This window comes from Dromaius novaehollandiae, chromosome 13 (genome assembly GCF_036370855.1).
Source record: "Dromaius novaehollandiae isolate bDroNov1 chromosome 13, bDroNov1.hap1, whole genome shotgun sequence".
Classification (NCBI taxonomy): domain Eukaryota; kingdom Metazoa; phylum Chordata; class Aves; order Casuariiformes; family Dromaiidae; genus Dromaius; species Dromaius novaehollandiae.
Window position 1 is genome coordinate 18307229 of NC_088110.1, and position 24807 is coordinate 18332035.

At 40.9% G+C, this 24807-nt stretch overlaps 1 protein-coding gene across 7 annotated transcripts in view; it reads left to right on the forward strand.

Annotated features, from left to right (window-relative positions):
* Positions 1 to 24807, forward strand: part of WWOX (WW domain containing oxidoreductase) — a 509240-nt gene that overhangs the window by 192007 nt on the left and 292426 nt on the right. Inside the window, exon 9 of one of the 7 annotated variants that reach the window (XR_010391474.1) lies at positions 19167 to 19246. The exons of the other annotated variants lie outside the window; for them this stretch is intronic. The gene's annotated coding sequence lies outside the window, so the exon portion shown is untranslated. The remainder of the gene's footprint in view (positions 1 to 19166; positions 19247 to 24807) is intronic. 7 annotated transcript variants of the gene reach the window in all.

The following is a 24807-nucleotide window of genomic DNA, read 5'->3' on the forward strand; positions in this document are numbered from 1 at the left end:
TTTGTTCTTGCAAGCCACGTTCTGCTCGGTCTTACTGAAACTATACCTAGCTTGAAAGGGCTGCTGCAGAGCTAATACGGGACCTGTCTTAGCATGCAAAACTCAAGCAGCTCTCTGCGAAGGTGTGCTGAGCTGAGAGCAGAGGTAGAGTTGCCTTGTGGAAGAAGCTGGGAGAATGTGAAGGGAAGCGCTCTCCTTCGGGAGAGACGGCACCCGTTCTGCCCTGTGCTTCCCACCGTGGAGCCAAGGCTTGCACGCGATTGCTCTTCGGTATTTTGTCATTTCATTTGTGAGTGCTCGTTAAAAGATGGTATGTCATCTTGATGCCTTGTAATAGAGGAAAGAAAGACACTAGTTAAAGAGTAGTAACCACTAGCGCGACAATTACATGGGAGCTCTCTTGGTATTTGGATTCCCTCATTGAATATTCAGCGTTAGAAGATGGAAAAAGCTATGAGGAAAAGATACAAACATTATTTATCTCTGATGTTCTACTCTAACCTCCTTTGTTAGTGCCGTCCCATAGTCTCTGGTGTATTTACCCTCAAAACTCTTCTCCCCTAGGGAAGTACCGGTATCCACTTCTCACTTATGGTAGGGATGATTTATCCTGTGTCTCTTTGGAAACTTGGCTGAGTTGCCTTAGTTATACTCCTTCTCCTCCTGGTTAGTGTCTAGAAGATAACGGAGGCCACCTGTAGAGCAGTTAAGAGTGTGAAACAAAGTGGGAGGATGAATCTGAATAAGGGCTTTTTAGAGGTCTTATGAGAAGATTGTGCAAGATCAGGTATCTGGGTTAGGGATTTCTTGGCTCCCTTCAGACCCTTGGCATTCCTTCATTTTCCCTGTCGGTGGTGTCAGCGATAGACATGCTTGGTTTCAACGTTGCAGGGGGGTCATTACGTACATGGAGTTCTCTGCTTTCCTCCAAAACAGGAATCTCAAAACATCTCCTGTGACTTCTGTTGTTTTTATCAAACTTCTCATATATTATTGGCAGGACTTGGACAAGTGGGGAGATGATTGATCTCTGTATCCAGCAGAAGTATCATTAGACGTTTTCAGCAGCTCGGTGAGCAGCGGCACCCTTCCCCTCGGGCGACGCGCGGACACTTGGTGCTGGGGAAGCGCACTGCTGGGAGCGTGCGAGAGGCTCTCCTCCGCCTCTAGGGATTTCGCGTGCAGGAGGCATTTAGGACTCAGGTGGCAGGAGGCTGGAAATGACTTCAAGTTAATCCTTAAAACACGATTGCGTTTTAGCGTTTAACTCTTTACCTACTCTGAGGCATTTAAAGTGTACTTTGCACCCTATCTCTACTACTTTTACCGTATCTATGGCATTGATTTGGTAACGTGACTTGGGCAACAGGGCAAATGCACATGCTGCCTCCTTTCAAGCTTTTTCTTTTGTTTTGGTTTTAGAAAATGGAAAAAAAAGTATTTAGAGGGTGATGGACTGGCAGCTGGGGAATTCGAAGTTTCCTCTGTATTAAAAAAAAAAAAAAAAAAATGAGAGAAAGAGATGGAGAGAAGGGAAAACAAGAAAGTGCAGCGTGGTGAGGAGTAACTCGCTGAAATCCTGTGGTCTGAGTTATGCAGCAGGTCAGATCAGATGATCACAGAGTCCCTTTTGGCCTGAACAGCTATAAATGTCTGAAACACAGTGCAAGTTTCCCAGCACTGCGGTTTCCTCCTGACCTGAAGAGGTGGAAGGACACGGTCTCTGAGCCCGTTCAGTGCCTCCCCGTAACCCGGGTCTGGCCGCAGCCTGCGGGTGCAGAGCATCCCATGAGGAGCTGCCCCGAGACCACAGCTCGTTGCACGGGAGCCGGTCGCATCTGCTGGCTGGTGGTCCCTGCTGGTGGCTGGACACCGGCACAGCCGCGCTGGAGGCACCGGGGAGAGGGGCTCTGTCCCAGGTCCGGTCCCAGGAGCTGTTCGTTTTATTTGTTTACTATTATTACTTATTTATTATATTAAAATAACATATTTAGGCAGTTTTTGCAGTGTGCCCCTTCCCCTTAGAGCATCCTGTTGTATTTCCAATTACTGAAAGCTCCCGTGCTACGGGAGTGTACTTCTCATCTCTGTCATTCCCGTGTGTTTTCCTGGCCGTGAAGAAAAATAGTGCATCAGCCTATTCCTGTGATGTTACTCGTTTCAAACCAAAGATCCTTAGTTTCACCTCCCCGTGTCCTGCTGGTCATCCTGTCAGAGTTTCTGGTTTGCTAATGTTTAGCATAAAGACTTACAATGAGTTTATGGACGGCAAGACTTTTTCAGAGGGGGAAGGATTTTGCGCTGTTGAACCTCTCCTTCCCTTGTGGGAAGCTACAGAGCGCTGCAAAATCATCTCCTCTCGGTCTAAGGCACTGCCTTGCTGGCAGCCGTGGGAATGACGTCTTTAATGCTGTCCAAAAGAGACACCCCTCACTGAACCACGCTCTGCTTCTTTGTGCCGTAGGAACGGGTGAAAACAAGCAGAGATTAGGGCTGAGGTCTCCATTAATCGTTTTTGATATGTTTAAGCAATGACTAGTGTGTTGGCATGACCTTAATACAGGGAGAGGCACCTGGAAGTAAAGCCGTGACTGAGGAGAAAGCCGGGGTTCGAGCAGTGGTTCTGCGTCTGTAGCCCTTTCTCCAGGTCTTCAGACCGGCCCCGCGTGGGGCTGACGTGGGGCCTTGGTTCGTCTTTCATGGACCGTGTGAGGTGAGGGTCTCTGCTGGTGGTCTGGCAGCTTGGTCTGTTACTTATTTTTTCCAACTAAATTATTTTGTGTAATAACTATAATGTTAATGGAACTATACGTTATGGTTGAGTTAAGATTTGTCAGTTTGAAAATAAACGTCTTGGCTTCATTTCGACATTTGCCTTTCAGCATCAGTCCGTTAACCTGTCACACACTATAACTTCATTAAAACCAGCATTTAATTGTAAGTTAATGTACAGCTATCTTTTACAGAAGGGCTTTACATACTGCCTGAATAATTCCAATACAAATTTTCAACTGATAGGATTCAAATAATATGAAAAGCTAAATGCCCTCTAAACACCTGTGTATGAATTCAATGCTAAGAAATACGATGCAACAGCCGTATTGCTATGTTGGTCTAAGAAGGAGACGGGGTTTCAAGTTAGAGTAAAGTGAGGGAGTAAAGCTTAGCTAAATATCCGTGTTGCGTGTCTCGTACCTGCAGCATCGAGTTGGGCTTCGTACGTAATGGGGAGAAGTTTCCATTATTAAAAGAAGGACAATGCAGACAATGTAAGCGCCATGTAAGTGAAGAAAGAATTAAGATCTACATGCTAATAGCTTTAGTGCCAGCCACAAATGGACTTGTACTTCGCATGGGAGATACGTAAAGCTTATTTCAAAATAAATTCTGGGTAACGTTCAACCTGATTGAATCTTTGGAAGCTGTGTTAATATATTTGTTCAACTCACTTGCACTCAAAAGCTTTTAAACAGAATATCACTTTTTTATATTATTCATGATAATGTAATTCCTGCCTTTAATCTCTTCAGGGTTTCACATTAAGTCATGATATGCAGTTCAGGGGAATTTGGATCATCCATTAATCATAGTATCTCTACTTTTGTGTGTCTGCTTTTGTCCATCTCTTAAATCAGTCACTTGGCAGCAGCAGAGATCTGGGGATAGTCCAAGATGTTTGACTGAAGAGCCCTTATTTATTAAACTTGTTTCTTGCTACAGCATGTGCGGATGTATGTAATGTAGTGCATGCTGAAAAGAAAGTGATAGAAATATTAACATAATCACCGAATATGATCCTTTTAGTGTTTCTGCTGGAAACTTAGGCATGGATAAGTATATTAAATGATGACACATATTTAGTAGCCAATTACCCAAAAGCACCTGGGCTAATACAAAAAAAGAGACAAAACAGTGTAGTCAAGTGTTCTCATGTAATTAAAACTTTTATAAGAATCTGCAGACACCAAGGGACTGAATTTAAGTTTCATAAACAATATACATTTGATATTTTCTAAAGTTTAAGGGCTTTATTGTTTCATTATTTTAATTTATAATGGGTGCTAGGAAGATGGGAGAAAGGCTGGAAACCTCCTGGAGGTGTTAGCATTACTGTTTTGGATTCCTTCCTTTGAAGTACTGACACTGTCCTTTGAGCTAAACTTATCACTTCTAACAGTAATAGTAGGTTGCATTTCTCTATATCAACAGACCACCAAAGAGTGACTAGAGACACGTATACATTTATTTTAAAAATACTTGTGAAATTAGAGAAAAGCTTGAACTGAATTGTGTATTCCATCCAGGTTTTGGAATAGAGTATTCTGATATTCCCATGGCTTTTTTCTTTCTTTTTCCCCCAAAGTCTGATTTCTTTTTCTAACAGTTCCTCTGACCTTTCCTTCTTTTGTCCTACCCTTTCGCAGCTCTGTCTTTCCCATCCCGAGTCATCCCGTGCAGCTTCAGTCTTTTACACCTTTCCTTCCGCTCTTCTTCCCTGCAAAACTTTTTGCTCTGGTTTTCTTTCACTCTGCCTCTTTCTTGGCTTAGCCGAAGTGCTCATTTCTGCACTGGGTATCACCGGCGGGGAGAGGGCTGCTGGCTCTTGCAGACTAGCCCCCGGGTACTGCCCTCACGCCGTCGCTTTAGCAGGCTGCGGCGCGGGAGCAGCGAGGCGTCGTGCTGCCTCAAGCCCGCCTGGGCTGGAGCTGGTGGCTTACGAGGTCCCGCGCAGCCCTGGGGACTTGGATGTTTCCCAGAAAACACTTGTAAGACTTTCCTTTAGGTTCTCAAAATAATGTATTTTTCCCTTGCTGGCTTTTTGGAAATGATGAAAGCACGTTGATGGTTGTGCTCCACGTGGACCTCTGGGATAGGAAACCGCAGTCAGAGCGAGCAGCGCTTGCCCAAGATGCGAGCAGCTAGGCTGAAACCTCGGAAGGGAAGTGTCCGACAAGCTGAACTCGAGCCTGTTGCGTTATCAGCACCATCCGTAACAACTTTTAATTTAGGAGATGGATAGAAATTATACTTTCAAGTCGTTAGTCCTGGAAATCCATTTATGACTGTTAGGGGCTCTGTAAAGCTTTCCTGACGATGGAAATGTTTGTGCATATGCCGCATTATTTTTCTGAGAGAATAGTGGGGCCAAATATATATTTTTAAAAGCTGAAGAGAAATAACCAGTTTTCATGTCTGTGTTCAGATGTATAACTAAAGCAATATGTGGTATTTCAGCAGTCAGGTTTCTAATGAATCAGGTTTCTAACGTTTGGGCTCAGTATATGCTGTTGAGAACAAAAATTAGTTGAAGTGTAACCATCTATCATACTCGGTGATCTTTATGCACTGAAACAGTCCTAATGACTGAATTGCTGTGTTCTCCCTCGTATTAAATGAAAAATGTGCTTTACACGGTGATGTTAGTGGAAGCAGATGAGGCTGTGGGGGCGCGATGGGAACGACTGTGAAAGAGCCTGAGACCCCTATTTATTGTGATAACAAAGCTGTATGGAAATTTTGCTTTTCATTAAAGCAGAATTAGTTTAACCCCAGGTGTACAAAGGCTACGGTTTTCTACTATTTAGACAAACAACCTTCTACTGTAAATTGTAATATGATTTATATGAATCTACCTATTGCCATAAAGGCTGTCCCCAGAGTATATGCATCTTCTACTGTATCTGAATCATAATAAATAAGAACTTTTAAAGTAGTTGTAATTACAGTTATATGATTATATTTATATTTTGGTTTGTTGGTTTGTTATTACATGAATTCACTTCAGATATTTACTATAGGTCAAGCAAGGAAATTAGCTTCTCTGCTTATTTTTTCGTGGTTTAGAGTAATCACAAAAGCAACTGGTAGGCTTTGTACACCAGGCGTGTAGCATACACAACGTGGCGACACGGTGCACCTGCCGAGAGCGGGTAATTAGTATAATTTATAATTGTGGCACATTCAAACATACTGTTTGTGTTTGCATTATGTACTGAGCACACAGTCACGTTCTGCGATCCGCCCGGGCCCGGTGACGGTAGGGGCAGGGTGTTTGACTATTTCGGTTTCTGGGTCTGAGGCAAGTTCATCACAAATTTGCACATAAAGGTTGTACACTGATTTTCTGTTAATGACTACCACTCTTAAACATGCAAATTGAATAATCGTGTGTAAATAAATGGCTCTTATTTGGACGTGAGACCATAAATGCATCTTTACCTTACACTTAGGTTTATACTGGGTGAAATTTGATGTGTGTGTGCTGATGGGGATGGTAAAGGAGATGCATGATCCCCAAAGGTCCCTTCCAACCCCAGCTACTCTGTGACTCTGTGAAATTGGTAAAGTGGTGTATATATATACTACTTTTAAAAGCGTTGTTTCACGTTGCTACCTTTTGCAACTCCAGTAGTAGGTTGACTTAACTGCTTTTTTAGATTTTTTGCCAAAGGATGCCATACCTACACTAAATCAATGAATTTGAGATATTCTTTTTTCCAGTTAACCTCTTTGCATAGTTATTGCTTATTTAAAGGCAATTTAATATAGTCATCTTCAAACTTTGCTAGCCAAAAATGCATAATCTTCCTAAAAACATTCAGGGTTTGATTGAGAGCGATGGCCAGTGAAGCAGCAGTGACAGGTATCTTTTCCTGGGAGATTGGGATAGTGCCTGTAAGAAACTACAGATTAAAGAGAAGGTAAGATTTGCTTTCAGGATTAAATTTATATTTTATTAATCTTAGCATTAAGAGGAACATTTCCTGTATTTCAATTTAGTTGCAAAAAACTGAAGTATCCTCTGTGAAAACTGCTGCTGTTGGATTTAAAGCACTCATCTATTTTAGATAATCTGGGGTTAGTTAAGGGCTGAATTTACGACATTCCCCATGACCTTGGTCAAGTCAGTCTCCCTGCGATAAAACTTGATGGTATTTACTTAGGTTCGCTGAGTGTTGTCAGGAACAGTTTAAAGCTGCTTAATGAACCTCGGGTCCTACGCTTAGGTTCAGCATTATCAAAGGTCCCCAAATAGGGTGACGAGTCCCGAACTTGTATCCATGAGCGTTTAGGATGTAGGATGTGAGATCAAGCTGATCTGTTTTTTCACCAGGAGACCTGCAATGGTACTTTGTGTTCCAGATCTCGCGGGAGCTTCCTCGCTGGCTGGTTTTGAAAGGCTGGGTCTGAACTGCTCTGTCGGGTCGATTATCTGGATGAACTCACATACTCCATACTGGTGTTTTTCACAGTTAAAAAAGAGGGCTCATCTTTGCTGTATTTCTAAAATCTGGGAAAAGTGGCTTTGTTTGAACTTCCTTTTTTTCGTTTTGTATATTGCAGTAACATTTTGATTTGTTCGTTATTTTATTGACATATTCACTTTGTGATGTTCAATTTTAGGAAGTGATTTTCAGTTCCTAGAAGTAGCATCACAAAATGGCATTGTGCAGGAGGAGAGAGGATGTACTGTGAACGCTAGTTGTTGCGTATCATTTCTTGGATTGGCCCTGAGCCAGTTCTTTTGCTGAGTTGTAAATATGATTTTCAAAACACAACAACATTTCTTTGTCATCTTTCAAAGAAATTGTACAACTTAACAAATTGGTATTTATAATTTGACAAACCTGAAAACATTAACTAGGGATATTAAATATGAGAAGAGACATTTGGAGATGTTTTCCTAGTATTTCCTGACAGCATTATAATCAAACCAATCTAGAAGTATTTTAGTATCATAAATTTTTATTGCAGTGAAAAGTTAAGAAATGGGATTGTGCTATGCTGTTATTATGGTCTACTATGCATAGGGAAGAAATAAATGATGTCTTATAAGGGGAGTCCATTATGGTCAATTTTCTTTTTCTTTGTAAATCAAGCACATAATATATGATGACACTTTACTATATGTTCAAACGAAACATGAAAGTAGTGCTGGTGAGGAGCCATTCTGAGTAATGCCAGTAATTCTTATTTTTAATCCTTTATATAAATAAGGTGGCATTCAGTTTTATTTAACTTTTCAAATTATGTACAGCAATATATTTGTTATTTGGAAACAGTTTGTTTATCAAGTACAGAGATGGTAAGAAAAAAAAAAAAAGGCAAAAGTTTGGAGGCGCAGCTCCGTGAGCCAGAGGTCCAGCCAAACCATGGCTATTAATCATCACCGTCCATTATTTACTGAGGATTCATTCATTGTTCCATAAAGGTATCTAGAGGGTCAATTACAGACAACAGACAGGATTTTTCAAAGACACAAGAGGGTCAATTAGGCCCTCCTTGTAATTTTCTGCTTTAACAGCAAATGCCAGCCTATCCTGCCACAGACACTGCAGAGTTTGGAATTAAATAGCGGGGATTTTTTTTTTTTTTTTTTTTTTGAAGCTGTTACTTTGCAACCAGTATGGTTTTGGAGTATTGTCAGTCTTTGGTCAAAACAAAAGAAAATTTGTATTGCTATAATTGATGAGAAGCAAAGATTTCTGCTTTGGAGTCAGAGCATTGCAAGCGATCAGGAAATTTCTCAGGTGAAAGTGTGTCCTCATCACAGATGCGAATGCTTTGCTGGAAGGTAGCAGCGGCACAAATAATACTGCAAAATACTGGCGTTCAAAATGTTTACATTTTAAAATGCATTGTTTAAAAATGCATGTTTAAAAGCATTTGAAGCAAAATATTGTTTGTAATCATTTTTGCATCAACGGCTTGCTTAGAGCTCAGAATGAAAAATAGATACGGGATGGTACTGCAAGCAGCCACAGTGGCATTCGCTCATGCCGAGACAGCAGGTTAGTCGTATTTTCCACTTACTGTTCAAAGGTCAAAACACTGCACTGCTCCCAGTAACTGAGACCTCAAAACTCTTCTGATGTAGCAGAAAATTTCTTCCATGGATCAAAGAGTCCTGTGACTGCACACACAGGAGTCGTACTCAAGTTATTTCTTTGACCGAGTCTTGTTTTTCATGGGAAGGGGTTGTTAGTAGTTGGCCTGCTCTTCCGTGTCGCTCCGAAAGGCTTGGCTTGTTTGTCTCCTCCAAACGTACATCGCCACTGGTTTTGATGCTTTTTAAAATCTGCTCTACCTGAAAGCGGCCGCTGTGACTATGGTGCGTTGGTCTTGTGAAGATTTTTGTCTTTACAAATGGGTTTTTTTGGAGCGCCTGCCTATTTGATGGTCTCCTGTGAGAGTAAGTCTCCGAGCGCGCTGCATCGGTTTGATCCTCGCCGTCCTCTGAAACCCCCTATTCTCCACAGAGTTTCAGCAGAGACTTGTAACTAATGACTTGGGGCCAAATTCTGCCCTTAGATGCAGGCGTGTAATTCGCATCGATTCCAGGGGGACTTCCACGAGCATATCAGAGAGCACAATTTTGTTCTGAGCATGTGAAATTACAGCACAAACGGACAAAAGAGTCTCACGCACATTCATCTTGGTGACCCCAAGCGTACAGGAACGCGATGCTAATCCACCTGCTTCTCTCCTCGCTCAGTTTGTGCCGTTTCTTGCAGATCACCCCAATTCTTCAGCTGTCACTTGAATCTACATTTTTTTGTGTGTGTGTCGTTCTGTCTTCAGAAGTTTGCTGCTGTGGCGCTTCAGAGAAATTAGTGACATTGAAACGAATGTTTCTTTAAGTAGCCTTGCTAACAGAGACACTTGTAAAGCGTTTTTTCCCTGTCTTTGGGAAATTATGGTACAAGAGCAGTCTTGTTCATACTCCATGGGGAATTTGTTTGCAAAGGCTGAAGACAAAGACAGACGTGCGAGCGCTTGCCTGCAAATGGCTTCATCCCCGCGCGTGCGCGGAGAGCAGCGGGGAGCGCTGGCCGCGGCGGCTCCTCCGCCGTGACGTCTGGAGCGTTTTGCCCGCGTGCCAACAGGACCGATATCCCCTTGCTGTATCATCCAGGCTCTTGCTCTACTCTGATTTTTACATTCCCCATTCTGCTTTTCAGCTTCTTTGCAGGGGAAGTAGCCAGTTTGTAACTCATGGATAGAAGCATGTCTTTTTAGCAATTTATTGCTGATTTTTTAACCAAAGCTTCCTGCATTTCTGCTTCTCATTGTTTTACTATTCTGTTTTCAGAGCTCACTGTGCCAATCTGTGCAGACATAAAAATTTTTGGCACTAGCTCAAGAATCTTTAATGGATTATCTCTTACTTATGTGCTGGTTACCTATGCTTTCCGTCTTAAATGCGGTGTTAAAGCTGAGACTGGCACTGGCTTTGCTTATCATCTGCTGTTTGTACTCAGGATCTGCACGCAAGGAAAATTTTTCACCTTTCTGTATTTTCTTTGTGGAAATTTGGTCTCATGGCTGAACGCTTTGGACTGGAGATTTTGTACTTCTCGGACTGATTTGCTTATTAGGCCTCTGCATATTTGTTTTCCCAGTTGATAAAGGATTTTGTGATACAGAGGCGCCAATGCTTGCCCCTTCCCTCGCATCCCTCAGCGGATACATCTATTTCCTAGTGCAGGGCTCTGGAAGACTAAACATTTCCAACCCGCATGTTTAGGCACGTTGTGTTTGCGTCCTGGCAATCTCATGCAGTTTGAACTGAATCTTTTTATGTATTTTGATTAATATCATTCCTCGCCAAAGTCGAATTATTATGTATATATAATCTGAGGAATCCCAGACATCTTCAGCATATGGAGTTGACTGATTTTACTGTACGTCACATTTTTAATTTCATAACTTTAATTTCCTGGCGTGCTGCTATCAATGGTCTAGGTTTCAAGCATCCGACTTAGGTAAACCTTTGAGGCTTTGCTCCCATCTTAGCTTCTTAAAAGATGTCTCTGTCTTGCAGCAGAAGGCCTAATGTTTAAGTCTCCCACAGTGACTATAGGGTCCACTTTAGCCTTGCATTCCGCTTGAAAGTTAGAGCCTTGTATGGTTTTGTATACTGCAATTCAGCGATACATGTCGCTGTCTTCATATAATGCGTTGTATTGTTTACAGCAACTCCCATTGTAAAGTTGTCTGTTGAGTGTTTAGAAAGCTCACTGATGCCAATGGTATTTCTGCAACTATTTGTGTAATCACCGTGATTACCTGGGGAAATATAATTTATAACTCTGAACATAAAATTTATCCATTGCTTTGCCAAAGCTTTCTTTAAAATCTGTTTTCTGATATGAATTGGAAAGATTGGCCTTACTAATCTTGCTTTTTTAGCCTTAAACCATAGTTGAACAAATAATCCACAGTGATTTATTTTATGTGTTGTCCCATTTTCCCATTTGTGTAATATCTACAAGCAGATGGTCATTTTCCCAAGCTGGTTTATTAATTGTATTTATGGGATGGATGTCTTATTGTTTTGTAACTTATATATTGATCCCTATTATATGAAATGCTCAATCTTTGCTGTTCGCTTACAGTTGGGCAGAAAAACCACGAGACACTCCGAGTTCAAGCATGAAGGTGTGCATGTGCAAACGGGCGGCCAGGAGCCCCTAGTGACACCACACAGCTAGCGCTGCTCCCCTGCTCTATCATAAGGTTTTAGTCCTTCTGCATATTTTTGGAATTTTTCTTTATTAGTTACCATGTTTTAAAAGAAACGGAAGTAGCGTAACAGCAGGACTGAAGTGCCCTTCTCTGACTATCTGCGCGTTGCTGAAATCCTTCGCCGCCCCTGTCTCGTGCTCGGATTCAGCGACTCTCGCTTGAGCCGAGAAGCGCCATATGCTTCGGGTAACCTCTCCGAGGCGGCTGCCGGTGGGACTACTTCTGCAGCCGCTCGCCGCTGCGAGCAGAGGTTACACAATCTCACCCGCGGTGAATAATAATGTCAGAGAGCCATTAACAGTATGGAGTGACAAAGTGTGGAGAGATCCATCAGCTCATCCCGTGTTTAATGGCACAGAAATGAACATCGTATTGCCCTTGTTTTCTGTCAGATTTTCCAGGTCTCCATGAGGCTTATTAATCTTTGGGTGTAATGGAAAATGCGTTGCTACGTTACGCCCTACAGCAGCCCCCGGGCTCGGCGGCTCGCCGGCGGTATCAGTCCTTGTCTTATTGACACAGCGCAGGGGGACGCGTGCCACGGCCGCGGCGCCGGCGCCGTTATCGGGGCTCCGTGGGCCGCCGAAGCGGGCGCTGATGCGCGCGGCCAGATGGCGGGACGGCGAGTCGCTCTGACCTGGAGCAATGACCAGAAACGCACTTCTGCGAAACGCTGGCAACGTATACGCCAGGGCTTGGAAACTTGGTGGTGTGAGAAATGCTGAATAGGAGGAATTGCTTGAGTACCGTCTTTGAGTGCACCCCGAAATACGTGCCAGCAGCAGTCCCCATGTCTGAACTTGGCTCCTAAACCCCAAATCCTGCCTGGGAATGAGCTGCTTATCTACCAGGCTGTCTTATCTGCACACTTAGTGAGTATGTATGGCAAACAGAAGACATCAGGATCTTAGAAACTAGCGCTAGAAAGCTGATAGGTAAATGGTTATCACTGTCAGACACTGAGCTCAGTGAGGGTATCATAAACTTTCTGTTACTTTCATTTTTTAAGTTTAAGGGCCAGTTTTGAACAAGCCCTGGCAACAAGAATATTGCTTTTACACTTGAGGTCCAGTTATTTTTATTATTATTCTCTATTAGTTATGCAGTAATAGGAAAACTGTTATTCCTATTGGTTAGGAAAAATCCTGGCTTGCACAAGCGGATGAGGGATCCAGGCTGGATCATACGCCAATATTGTCCCCTCGTATGCACCATTGCAATGAGATTGCTGTGCTTTCTTCTTAACCTGTATGGCCCGTTAAACTTACCGGGATCTGTGTGCAGACACGGCTTCCCTAAGGACCAGAAAGGGTTGCAAAACGATTCTGTTGCTGTATCTGAAGATGTATCACATGTCTGAATACTGTTTTATAGTTTAATAATAATAAAGACCTTTGTATTTTGTTTAAGGAATTAACATCCCAGTGACCGTGCAGCTTTTCCAACTTGTGCAGCTGCAGAAATTTGTAAGATTAAACAAAAATAGTGTGTGTCTAATAGCAGCAGTGGAAATGTTTGCCTTTGGTATATTCATTGTATAAGCAATAATTTTTCTCTTTTTTGGCCTTATTTTACAGCAGGCTTTGTTTATCAGCAATGTGCGTGTTGATACAGGTTTTATAAGGAATTAACTGTGCGCAGACATTGCAGCGCTCGTTTTCAAATGTTTCCAAAGTAACGTAGATTAGGTTAGAGCTCGCGCAGTGCAAGGAGATGTTGGTGACAGCTGGTGCGTGGTGGCCCCTCGCTCTGCCAAGGCTCCCGGCCTCGTATGGTGACCGCCGCCTCCCTTACGTCCTCACGCAACGCCGCGGTCGCGGTGCTCGGCTTTCCCGTGCTGCAAACAGGCAGAAGAGCTGAGGCCGCTGCTGGGTTCCCGGCTGTCCCCTGCCCCAGGCGATGGGCTGGTTGGCCCGGGCCCGGGTAGGCTGCAGGGTATTTTTCTGCTTGCACTTCTGTCTCTTCCTTTTACTACACAATACCGTTGCAGAGTAGTTGGCACAATGTCTGCACTTTGTCAAACTTTCAAAATCGCAATGTTTGAAAGGGAATTGCTGCCATTCACGGTGCCCCACTGATTAATCACAGCTAGGGACAAAATACAGCATTTCTATTGAGGTGCCAGGGAGCAGGAAAATTAGCACGTCCTGCAATAATAAGAATACTTCCATTAGTGAGCATCCACATTTAAAATGCAGTCATTTGGTGCCATTTCTAAATAATTTTCACACTTTTGAAAACGCTCTTATAGATAGATGCAAGCTCAACTAGAAGTACCTGGCTGCCGCGTGTGCGCGTGTTGACAGCATCCTCTCGGGAGCTGGTTCTTCGCTTTCTTCCTAGCGTGGTTCCAGGTCAGATAACTGCTTGTGTAATACGGTTTGTAAAACACACATACCTGGGTATTTTACTGAAAGGCAGACATTTATGGGGCCAGATCTCAGACTTGGGAAGAGTTCATCCCAGAACTCCCAAGTTTTTAGGACTTTGCAGCTTCCTCAACCCTTATGTGTTTGGACCAGGAGGACGGCGAACGCCGGCCCCGGGTGACGGTTACAGGAAAGTGCAATTCTTTCCGGGGCTCAACGGTGGAGGTAACTGATGGCAAGGCATAAAGCAAGCCTATACTTAAGGGAGAGAGTAAATTATTCCGGGAGGGAAGGAAGCACCGTATTTTCAGTGACCCCAGAGCTCTTCACATGCTGCTGGGGGTTCAGTGCCAGGCGGCGTGGGACACTTTAAAAACTACCAGGGAGATTTCTTTCATCACTTAACAAAGGCTCAAGTTCTTTAAAAAGTTGTTGAATAAGAACCAGCATTTTATTTGATTTTTTTTTTTTTTTTTGGTATTGGCTCAAAGAAATCCGAAAGGTTAATACGCTGCTAATCTGCCTGTGAATTGAGGCATAGGCAGTTTGGACTGTAGCATTTATATCCTGTGCAATACTAACACATCACTTAAAATTAATTATAAATATACAAAATATACACACATGCACACACATACACATATAGTAATATGTTTATGATATTTTAGATGTATGTAAAATAAATAGAAGTCTTTTTTACAATAAATTCTTTAAAATTGCTAAAAGATTTCTGTTGAATTGTATCCAGATGCAATAAACTCTTAGTTTTCCTTTTCTTCATCACTGTCTCTAACCTGTTCTGTGTTAAAAACCTAGTTTTTCTCCCCTTCTCTTAAAAAAAAAAAAAAAAAAAAAAAAAGTACATTATCATAATTTGTTTGGAATAATGTGTTTAAGTTATCAATATGTGATATATCCCCGCACTCATAAAAGTAAGATTTCTAGATAAACACTGATAGAAATATTTTTAACCATGTAAAAAAAAATCAATTTTCATAAGGTTACATCTTTTTACTTCTCTGTATATACAAAGGCTATATTAAAAGAGAGATTAAATTTTACTCTGCAGAGTAAAATGCAAACAGAAAATTATTTTTCATTTTTCAGTGCAAGCAATGGATTATCATTTATTTATGAGACTTTTTTTAATCTAGAATATATGGAAATCTTTTCTTGAAGCACAATGTAATATTGGATTGGAAATGTTGTCTGACAGTTTCCTTCTTACAGTTGCATAGAATGATTCTGCTGTATGAATTTTTTAAAGAGGCTTCAATATACTCGGCGTTTGAAAGGAAGGTAGTAATCAGAGTAATCTTCGAGAGTCTTGTACGTGCACCTCCTTCTACCCTTTCGCTCTTCAAACAAACTTCTGCAGAGAAGACCATGCTCTAGTGAATTTTAACATCAAGGGGAGCATGCAGGCATTTTTCACGTGTCCCAGGACACGTCTGCATGCAGGAGTTCATTGCTATGGCCAAAATGCTCGTGCTTTCTCGTTCTCCTGAGGGCATCACTCGAGCAGGCTCAGCGCAGAGGGCCACGGTCTCATCAGAGCTCCGTCTGTGGGTCCAGAGTTTAAAGGGTTTATTAATTTTATCTGCGAATGTATGGTAGAGGTCAAGTTAGAAAGCTGTTTTACCACCAAAAAAGGTTCTGTCCCTCAGGATACCACCAGCCCTTTTTGGGGACTGGTGATAACTGCCCTTGTTTTCAGAGGACCTTTTCTTGTTTAAGGGTGGCTTGAGGTAGCTCTGCTCCGCCAGCACTTCAAGCCCGTAGGGGTGTAATCTGGAGGACCCTTAATGCTTCTTGTTAAATAGCATGTCCAGCTGTTACAGCAGATTTGTAACTGATAACAAACCTATCTCAGAAGCTATAGTTTGTGTCACAGACCAGAGGCCAGCCTCTGTATTTGGGCTGCATTTGTTTTCCTGAAAAACCCTGGTATAAAGCATATATAAATATATTATATATATTATATTATATATCTAATTCAGCAGTTTTGATATTCCTAAATCATAGTGACAGAAAATGTTTCACTTAAGTTCATATGAATTAAAATGCTTGTGTTTTTTCTGCCAATTAAGGAGAATTAAAGATTCTGTGCGCATGCCTTTATCGAAATCCAGCTATATAAACAATACAAATTTGAGGCATCTTATGCACCAGTTGATTTTTCCTTTCCTTCTTCAACAGTTACCTGTACACTCGTGGTTATAATTTGAGTGTCCTAAGGAGAAAATAATTTCCCTGAATTTATTTTGTGCCTAATACAGTGATGGCCAGATAATAAAGAAAAAAATTCGTATTAATTTCAAGCAGACATTCTGCTTTCATCTCATGCTTTCCAATGCATTTCATTTTACTGAACTCAGGAATCAGTTCTGCCAGGCTCTCTTTGCTGTTAGTATTTTTTTTTATGTTGTTTGTATGATCAGAGCACCTAGGAGGTTTTTTTGGACCAGATCCTAAATCAGTGAGAATATGCAGAACTTCTTACTGTAAAAGAGTAAGAAATATAGAAGCACTTGTGTGCTGAATCAGACTTTTCCAAGGAAGCCCATTTTCATGCCAGCTCCACGTAAGCCAGTTTCTCTCCAGCAACGGCCAGCACATTTTGCTTCAAAAAAGCAAGGTGTGAAGTCATCTGCCTCCTTGCCTTCACTTCTTCCAGAGTGTAGCCTTCACTTTTTACCTAGAGAAGCCACCAAAACGGGGTTTTGAGGACTGTGCTCTGACCTCATCAGGACTTTGTTGTCTAAATGTCATGAGAGAAAACAAAAGGTGCAATTTGGAGCCAACCTCACCACCCAAATCAGCCTTACCTAGGAATCGAAAACCGTTGTGGAAGAGAGTCCAGTAGCGCAAGTCGCGCTGTGTTAGGCACGGGTCATTGCGCAAGTCCCTTTAATGTCCAGGTTGGGCATTTAATATAAGTACATTTTTGTCCGTTTGGCATTCTGGTCATAGTAAGAAAGAGCTGTTTGTAAAAAGTTGGATATGGTCATCTGAACTAATTGCAAAACTGACACTACATTAATTGGATAATTAAAGATTGCGAACATGTGGCTATTGTATTCATTGGGCTTTAAGCCAACATTTTCTATGGCTGGGAAAATATGCGTTAACATAATTCAGAATTCAACTGCGATATCATTTTTCATGAGAATAATTAAGTGAAATGGATTTTAAATCTAGATTAGAAAAAATTGTAACTGGTATTTTTTTGATTGAGTTTTAAAGCATATTTATGATTTCCATTGTGTTTATGTCTTAACACTTTTGAATGATGGCAGCTTTGATTTTTTTAGCATCCATCTCACAAATTAATAGTATTGATTTTTGGTTTAGATTTATTGTTAGCATTTTGGAAAGTGTTCTGTAATTGTAGATGCTTTGTAACATGAGACCTAGTGCTCCCTGGTTTATTTTGAAGAGGATGAGTGTTGGCACACAGTTTGAAGAAGTTTGTAATGGCAGTAAATTGTCTACGTGCTTTACCTTTACCTATCAAGGTTATTTGTCAGAAGAATTATGTCTGCTAAATGGGGATCTGTTTCAGTGGGTGACAGACTAACTTCACAAATCCCTATACCAAGCAGTCACTTTTTTTTTTTTTGGTGAAGTTTTGCTTATCATTTTTCTTCTTCTTAATTTGCAAGTAAAATCTCTGGTCTCACATTGACCTTAATGTGGCTGACCCCTAAATCTAATCACTCCAGACGCCTTTGAAAATCGACAAATATGTCAAATCTACCTTTGAGTATGAAAACATTTTTAAAATATTTCTTTTGCTAGAAGCAGTAATAATTCTTAAGTTAGTAGTAATAGTTCCAGTGTGATTAGGTGACACTGCTTTGTTGATATCAATACTTTGAGTTTATAGCCGTATCATCTTCTTCTCATCTTATTCTGAATTATCAATTTTATAGGAGTAAAAAATTTACAGTTTTACATTCTGGGTGAGTGACTTATTGATTGATTTAGTCTGAGCAGAATGGTCACAAATGGTCGATACATGGTCAAAAGTGTCAGAGGCATATAAAAAATAGATCTATACTTTTATTTGGATGTTCGTTGACTTACGTATGCTTGTTTTCTTTTTGCTTTTCTATCTCTCTTGAAGTCAGTTTTAACAATTGTTTTAATGGCAGGAGCACAAAATGATTGAAGAGAAAGCAAAACAGAAATGCTTTTTCTTCAAACAACTAATCTTGATTATGCTTAGTTTGTATGCACAGTTTTTAACCAGAAAGTTGTATCATGTTTCTAGGTTTTCACTAGATTCAGATGAAAATAGTCATTAGAAGATACGGTTGCCTATGTCTTTATTTTCCCTTGGTAAGACTTTTGATTTTTGGGTTTTTTTTTTTTGTTTTTAAATCATCTATAGCACCGTGTATTGTGCATGTGTGTCTGCATTTGTACCCATACTGGTTGATGCCAAGGACGAACAACACGTTGGTACAAATAAGCTGCCAGTTCTTCCCATGAATACATGTTGCATAACATGTTTTACTGTCTAAGGAGACTTGAAGCGATTGTTGATAAAATCGCGCTCTCGTGCTTGTGTCCGACCAGGGGAGCAGGTGTGAAACCGCTGCAGTAGGATTTACACTCCAGCCATATGATTCTCTGTTATATCATCACGGGCATGTCAAGACAATGTAGATAAACTTGTGAGGACAAAAGCATAGGTGACTCTCTGAATTACCTGAAAATGGAACTTGCAACCAAAAGATCAAGGGGGAAAAAAAAAGTATTTCCCATGCTGGAATTCCATCCAAGCACGATCGGATGGTGCTCAAGTATCCGCTCTCGGTTTCTTGGCTTTGCAACGAGAAATGAGGAATTGGTGTTGCTTTAGAGATCAGGTGGTTGAGTTACGGAGTGTATTTTATTTTTTTGTTACAAAAGATATTAAGACATTTCAAGAAAGAAAAACCTTCACAGCATGTTTATGGGCATATCTGAGTAACCGATGAAAGATTTAGTGTACTTGGCAAACGAGTCAGGTTTACTGACATATCTAAGTTTTATTAAAATAAAAAAAGCCCGTAGAGTTGGCAAAAAGTAACAATACCTACTTTTCTTAAAGAGCTCCAAATGATAATTTTGCAGGTTGCCTGAACGAGATGTGCTACGGCATACTCATTTCTAGCAAGGGAGCAAGGACTGGGTATGCTTTTGGGTAAAGCTGTTAACAGATTTTGAGCCTCATTCATCACCGTTCGGAGTAACAGTCTGTTCATTGACATCTTTCAGAGTGGGAGGAAAAAGGAAGAAAAGTGAGGATGCTCTTTGATAATCAAGCAAGTCTGCAGAAGCTTATAAGGCCAAAATTGGTAGGTGTTTTTGTCTTTTGACTCTATCATCTCTTCAGTCGCAGCACTGAGTTGAAGCGTAGTCTGAAATTTGTCTCGCGCTGGGAAGTCCCACCTCTAAGCAGTGTGAGCAATAAAGGGGCTTGTTGTGCAGAAGAGCAGATGTGTAAGACGTTTTGTAAATCTAAATGCATCAAATAATTTATTAGGTTGTAGAAATTAATTTCCTGCCGCTGCTTGAATGCAGTTCAGCAGCTGACCCAGCAAGGGGAGCTGTAGATTAGTGTGGACAGCTCTGTGGTTTCATAAACCAGAAATTCTCAAAAAAGCGCAGCTTCTTGAAGATGTATTTCACTAAATTTCTGAATTTTAATAGTAGTTTCAAGGGAGAGTTCCATAAAATATTTGACTGTGGGTTGCATGAGAAAGCTGTTTATTCCCTCCCCCACTGCCCTCCCCAAATTAAAAAAATGTATAAAGCCGTGCTGGTTTTGTCCAATTTTAAAACAGCATCAATATCTCTGTGCGTGATATCAGTTCTTCTGGTCCTTGATAATCTGGTGCAGAAGTCAATGAACTTAATGCAGTATTGGTAATCCAAAAGGGTTTGAGTTAAGTGTTTTTGACATGCAGAATCAAGAGTCAAGGGCAAAGCAGACTTTAAATACTCCTTCAACACAGTCTGTAGAGATGTAATTGAATACCTCAGGTAAAGCATCTTATCAGGAGTAAAGCTGGTTAGTGCTTCATCACCCGGCAGAGAGGTGTAGTGTGTCTTCTCCACACAAGCGTTCTTTTGACATTGGTGAAAGTCCTCTGAGGTCTGGGTTCATCCTGGAAATGCTGTCAGGGATGCATTTGCACAATGTAGGATAAATTGTACTTCATCCAAGTCGCTCCATGACATGGTTGTCATTCGAGTGTTTTAGTAGTTAATGCCAAAGCAGCTAAAGAATTGTGAGAAGTTGCATGAAAAGGAATCAGGAAAGGAATAAATCTTACATGTTTGTGTTGTTAATGTGATATAAAATCTCACGGTAAAATGCAGAAATGTTTCCATTCGCACTGGAATTATAGATCATATATTCCTTTAAGAGGCATACGGAGATAATTTACTAAAAAAGACATGTATCAGGAGACCAAACTGCCAGAAATTTTCTATCACAATCTATCTCTGGGGTTGCAAAGAACTGTGCAGAGGAAGAAGTCTGAGCATAAACAGTGTGTTGAAATGTCTGTGAACAGACGACGTTTTATGACTTTGATATCGTAAGTCTTAAAGCTGCATTGTGGGTATTGTGATATCTGATACTTTTATTAAACAGCAGCTCTTATAGCTGTGCAGTTATGGGCAATTCTCATTGCAAATAAAGGTCCTCCCACCTGCGAGTGTGGATAGCATCTTGAACGTGTAAAGGGCTCAGGGACACAAGTCAAGTAGAAAGGGTTCAAAAGGGATGGTCATATTCTACCCTGGCATATACTTTTTTAGTCTTATTATTAAACTTATTGAGGGGTGAAGGCATTATCATTTGGTCCTTTAGTTTGCATTTTTCCTTAGTTAGTGGTAATCCTAAAGATTCTAGTGTGCATTTTGCTAAAGCAGAATTTGCTAAGGCATTGGCTATTTTTTCCATCTACAAAATACTTCATTAATTTTGGGGAAATGTAAAAGAATTCTAAATTTGAATCAACATTTTGCTATTATTACACAATAAAAAGTGCCCAGTTGGATTCATTTTAACTCATCATTTGAATGTGCAGCATAAGAATTGTTAGATAAGGCCAGATTTTGATCTCACTTATATTGATCTACCTCTGTGTTTTGTTAAGAGTTGCTCTGGATTGGGAGCAACACTGCTAAATTTAAAATCTAGCACTAGTCCAGGAACCATCCTGTTTTCAAAGTGGACACTCTTATGAAAGATAATAGGAAGTCCATAACATGTTTTTAGTTGTTCTTTACTGTGCGAAGCTACACCAGTGCAGTTGGGTCTGTGTCAGTGGGTTTGTGAAACAGATTTTTCCATGCAAACATGGCAATGGGAACTTCCAATTTTTTCTTTCAGGAGCCATAATTCCAGCTAATCTTATTTCTAATATCCTTAGCAGAAGTAAGAAAATTCAGAGTATTGTAGAAGGTCAGTTCCTCAGTGTGGCTCTGATGGAATCTGGAACCGCAGTTTTTCAGGTCAAGTATTTTAGACACAATTGTGATTTTGATATGAACGGCTTATGTGTCATCATTAAAATTAAGGTTATTTTCTTATAGAAAAAAGGCAACAAAAAGAAAGAAAGGAAAAAAGAATAGTCTAGAAAAGTCTAATTCCTGCAAGCATTAGCTACTTGGCCCTCTACTCAGGGAGATGCAATTTCTGGCATGGTGAGAGCACTGGAGACTGAAGAAGGAAGGCTCCCTGAGCTGGGAAATGCAGAACCATCTCCTGTTTCAAATCTTAAAATATCCAAAGTGGGTGAAACAGATGGATGGAATTTAGAAATTTGTGTCAAAATGTACCCATTTTGACCCAGGCAATGGAATGATCCAAGTCTGCTTTAATTACTAGAGAGCATGAGCCATACGGCCAAATGGCAGCCGCGCTTGGGAGGAGGTTTGTGTGGGGTGTTTGCAGCATACGGAGGGCAGCGACCTGAAAGAGCAACTTCGTTTTTCTATGGTTTGATTTTACTTTCTGTGTCCTTCTTTGTACCCACTTTTCCTTCATTGTTCTAAAAGGAAACCAGATCTGACTGTAAAAGCAGGGCTCGAGAGCGGAGAGCAACCACATGAAATGACTCGCCCTCCCCCTAGTCTCTCCCCCAGCCACCCCAAGGATAAATTGCCATTTAGAAAACTTTTAATGACATCTCTGTCACTTCATTTACACTCGCCACAGCGGGAGCTCCTTTTCCCCCTCCTCCACTACCACAGCATGCTCACAGAATAAAGAAATGCTTTTAAAATTAAGATTTCTTTATTCTGGTGGTTGTTTTGAGTTTCAGTTCTTATTTCTGCTAAGTTTTTATTTCCTTCAATATTTTCCTCTGTTTTATTTGTGTGTACGTTAGTACACAAAGTTTAAGTACCATATTTCTCAGGAGTGTGAGATCAAAGAAGTTAAGCTCCTACTTAGCAAAACCTATATTTTACAGTAGTATAATATGTAAAGCAGCTTAAAAACAATAATATCCTTAACATCTAGGATTCACAGAGAACACAGTAGATGTGTTTTAGAAACAAGTGTGCTCACTTTTAAGTTACCAGGCTAACCCATTTGGATGGAGAATAATTGTGCAGAAGCATTTGTTGCATAGTTCAGCCGTGCTGCATCACTTGGAGGAGTCTGGTAAGATGGGAGAAATACAACTCTCCAGCAAACGCATGGCAAATGCCATATTCCTCCCTTTCTCATTTTCCTTTCCGTTCATAATTGATTCTGACCTTACGTGAATCTTTCAAAATAACTGTCTTATTGATTATACTGGAAGTAAGCTATAAAATGCCATTATAAGAATCATTCACTTTGTCTCTCTGATTGCTATGAACAGACAAAATACTATTTTTTCTTTGCATATGTTGTGTGATTCGTAACCTATTATGTATGGAAAACAGCAAGAGGAAAATGTCACAGATAAAGAAGGGCATTTATCATGGATGGTATCTTGTGTTTATATAAAGATTAAAGATTGTATCTTCATGCAAAATACAAGGCACTTCTTGGTCTATACTGCGTTGCAAAACTTCTGCCAAAGCCCCTTCCTCATATAAGCATAAAGTCCTCTATAGTGGAGGAACTCACTGCTGATAGGAGCCATTCAAATTATTACCTTTCTGTCTTTTATGTACATTTACTTACATTTGCTTGAATAAGGTACAATTTCTCTCCAGAAATGAGTAGAATAGTATATTTCCAAAAGGTACGAACCAGTATTTTGTAAGCAGGTGGAACATATACGCTGTTAATATGCCTGGTAGGTATCAAAGCAGCTGACGTTTTTGCCTTCTTTGGTAATGGAGGGTGCGTTCTGCCTGCAGTAATCCATTTTCAACACTTATGCCCGTGTCAGACGAAGGTCTAAGTGTTCTTTGATACATCTGTGAATGATGGATGTGTAGAATTAGGAGACGTAGAGAAGTTTGTGCTCTGTATCATTATAGGAGTGAAACCAGTAAATTCAAAAGATGCAGTAAGAAAGCTCGTGTTGGTTGGCATACTGTTACCCCAACTAAACCATCAGTGTGATTCATGTGTGGGTGTACATGAAAATTCCCAGAAGTTCATGTTGAAGAATTATTAAGAAAGCAGTTTTTCAGTAAACTGCCCCATACGGTTGTGCGTGTTCCCGGTGAACCGCAGAGATGCCGGAGCTGCCTGGGGTATAGGCATGCTTGGAAAGCGTTCAGAGAGGAGCGGTGCGCTGGCCTGCAGCAAGCCGAGGGAGAACTGTCTTCCTGGAAGTAGCGAGTGTTGTTGCCTTTGGGACGAGTTTCGGTTGTCATTGACGTGACACCATGAGAGGTGGCTTGACTGTAAGAGTGATGAACAGCGGAGGAACCCTTCTGAACCCACGTCCTGAATATTAACCTGGCAAGTCACCAAAGCAAATTACGCCAGCAGAATCGCTGTGTTGCTGTAATTTAAGGAGGAGTTAGGTATAGCTGTTTTTCAGTGACCTCTTTGCAACCTCATCTGTGTCTCCCGCCTTTCCGTGATTCCATAAATTCATTATAATAATAGAAGTCCAAAGCAGTCGCTGACTGGGATGAAAACTGTGCAAACTTAAGGGCTGGGCAAGTTGTCAAGTATCCAGGGGGATCGAGGGAAAATGAGAAGGTAACCCGGAAAGAGACAAGTATTATGTGAAACTGGAAATACAACATGCGACTTAGGGTTTGATTGTTGTTTCTAGACAGGCTTTTATAATTTTCGCATGAAGATAAAGCAAGACAATTTTTTAAGTGAAATGGGGACATTCCATTCTTCCTATGATATATTCAAGCTATTTTTGTCATTAGTGGGGGATCAAAAACTGTAAGACACGCCATATAACCATCAATTCTAACTTTTTAGCAGATAGATTTGTTCTCTGCAAGTTCCCAACACCAAGGATTATTCAATGGGGAAGAGCTTTCGAGTAGTAAAGGCTGCTAGCTTATACAATATCCTTTCTGTAAGTTGACCGGGCATGAGGAAGAGTGTTCAGTCTCTTTTAGCTTATTTGCAAACCCGCTGTTTTTAACCCCTTCTGATTTAATTTGAAAAGTAACCAGTAGGCCCACCTACTTCTCTTGCACTTGGTTCCAGTTGCACCACAGTCAGTAATTGGACCTGCTTTTTATTAAAGATATTCTTAGTGGAATCAGCTGGGGAAGCCAAATAAAAAAATAAGTAGAAAATACAAAATGAAAGAAAGCAGTGGAGAATTTTCAGTGCTAGTTATTGATTTCCTTGATTGTGAGCACACAGGACTGCTGACACTCAATGTACCTAATTGTGATTTTATTGACTATCATTTCTGCCTTGTTTATACTGCCAGGGTCTGTTGGTCACTGTGACTGATAGTTTTCACTCATTGGGAGA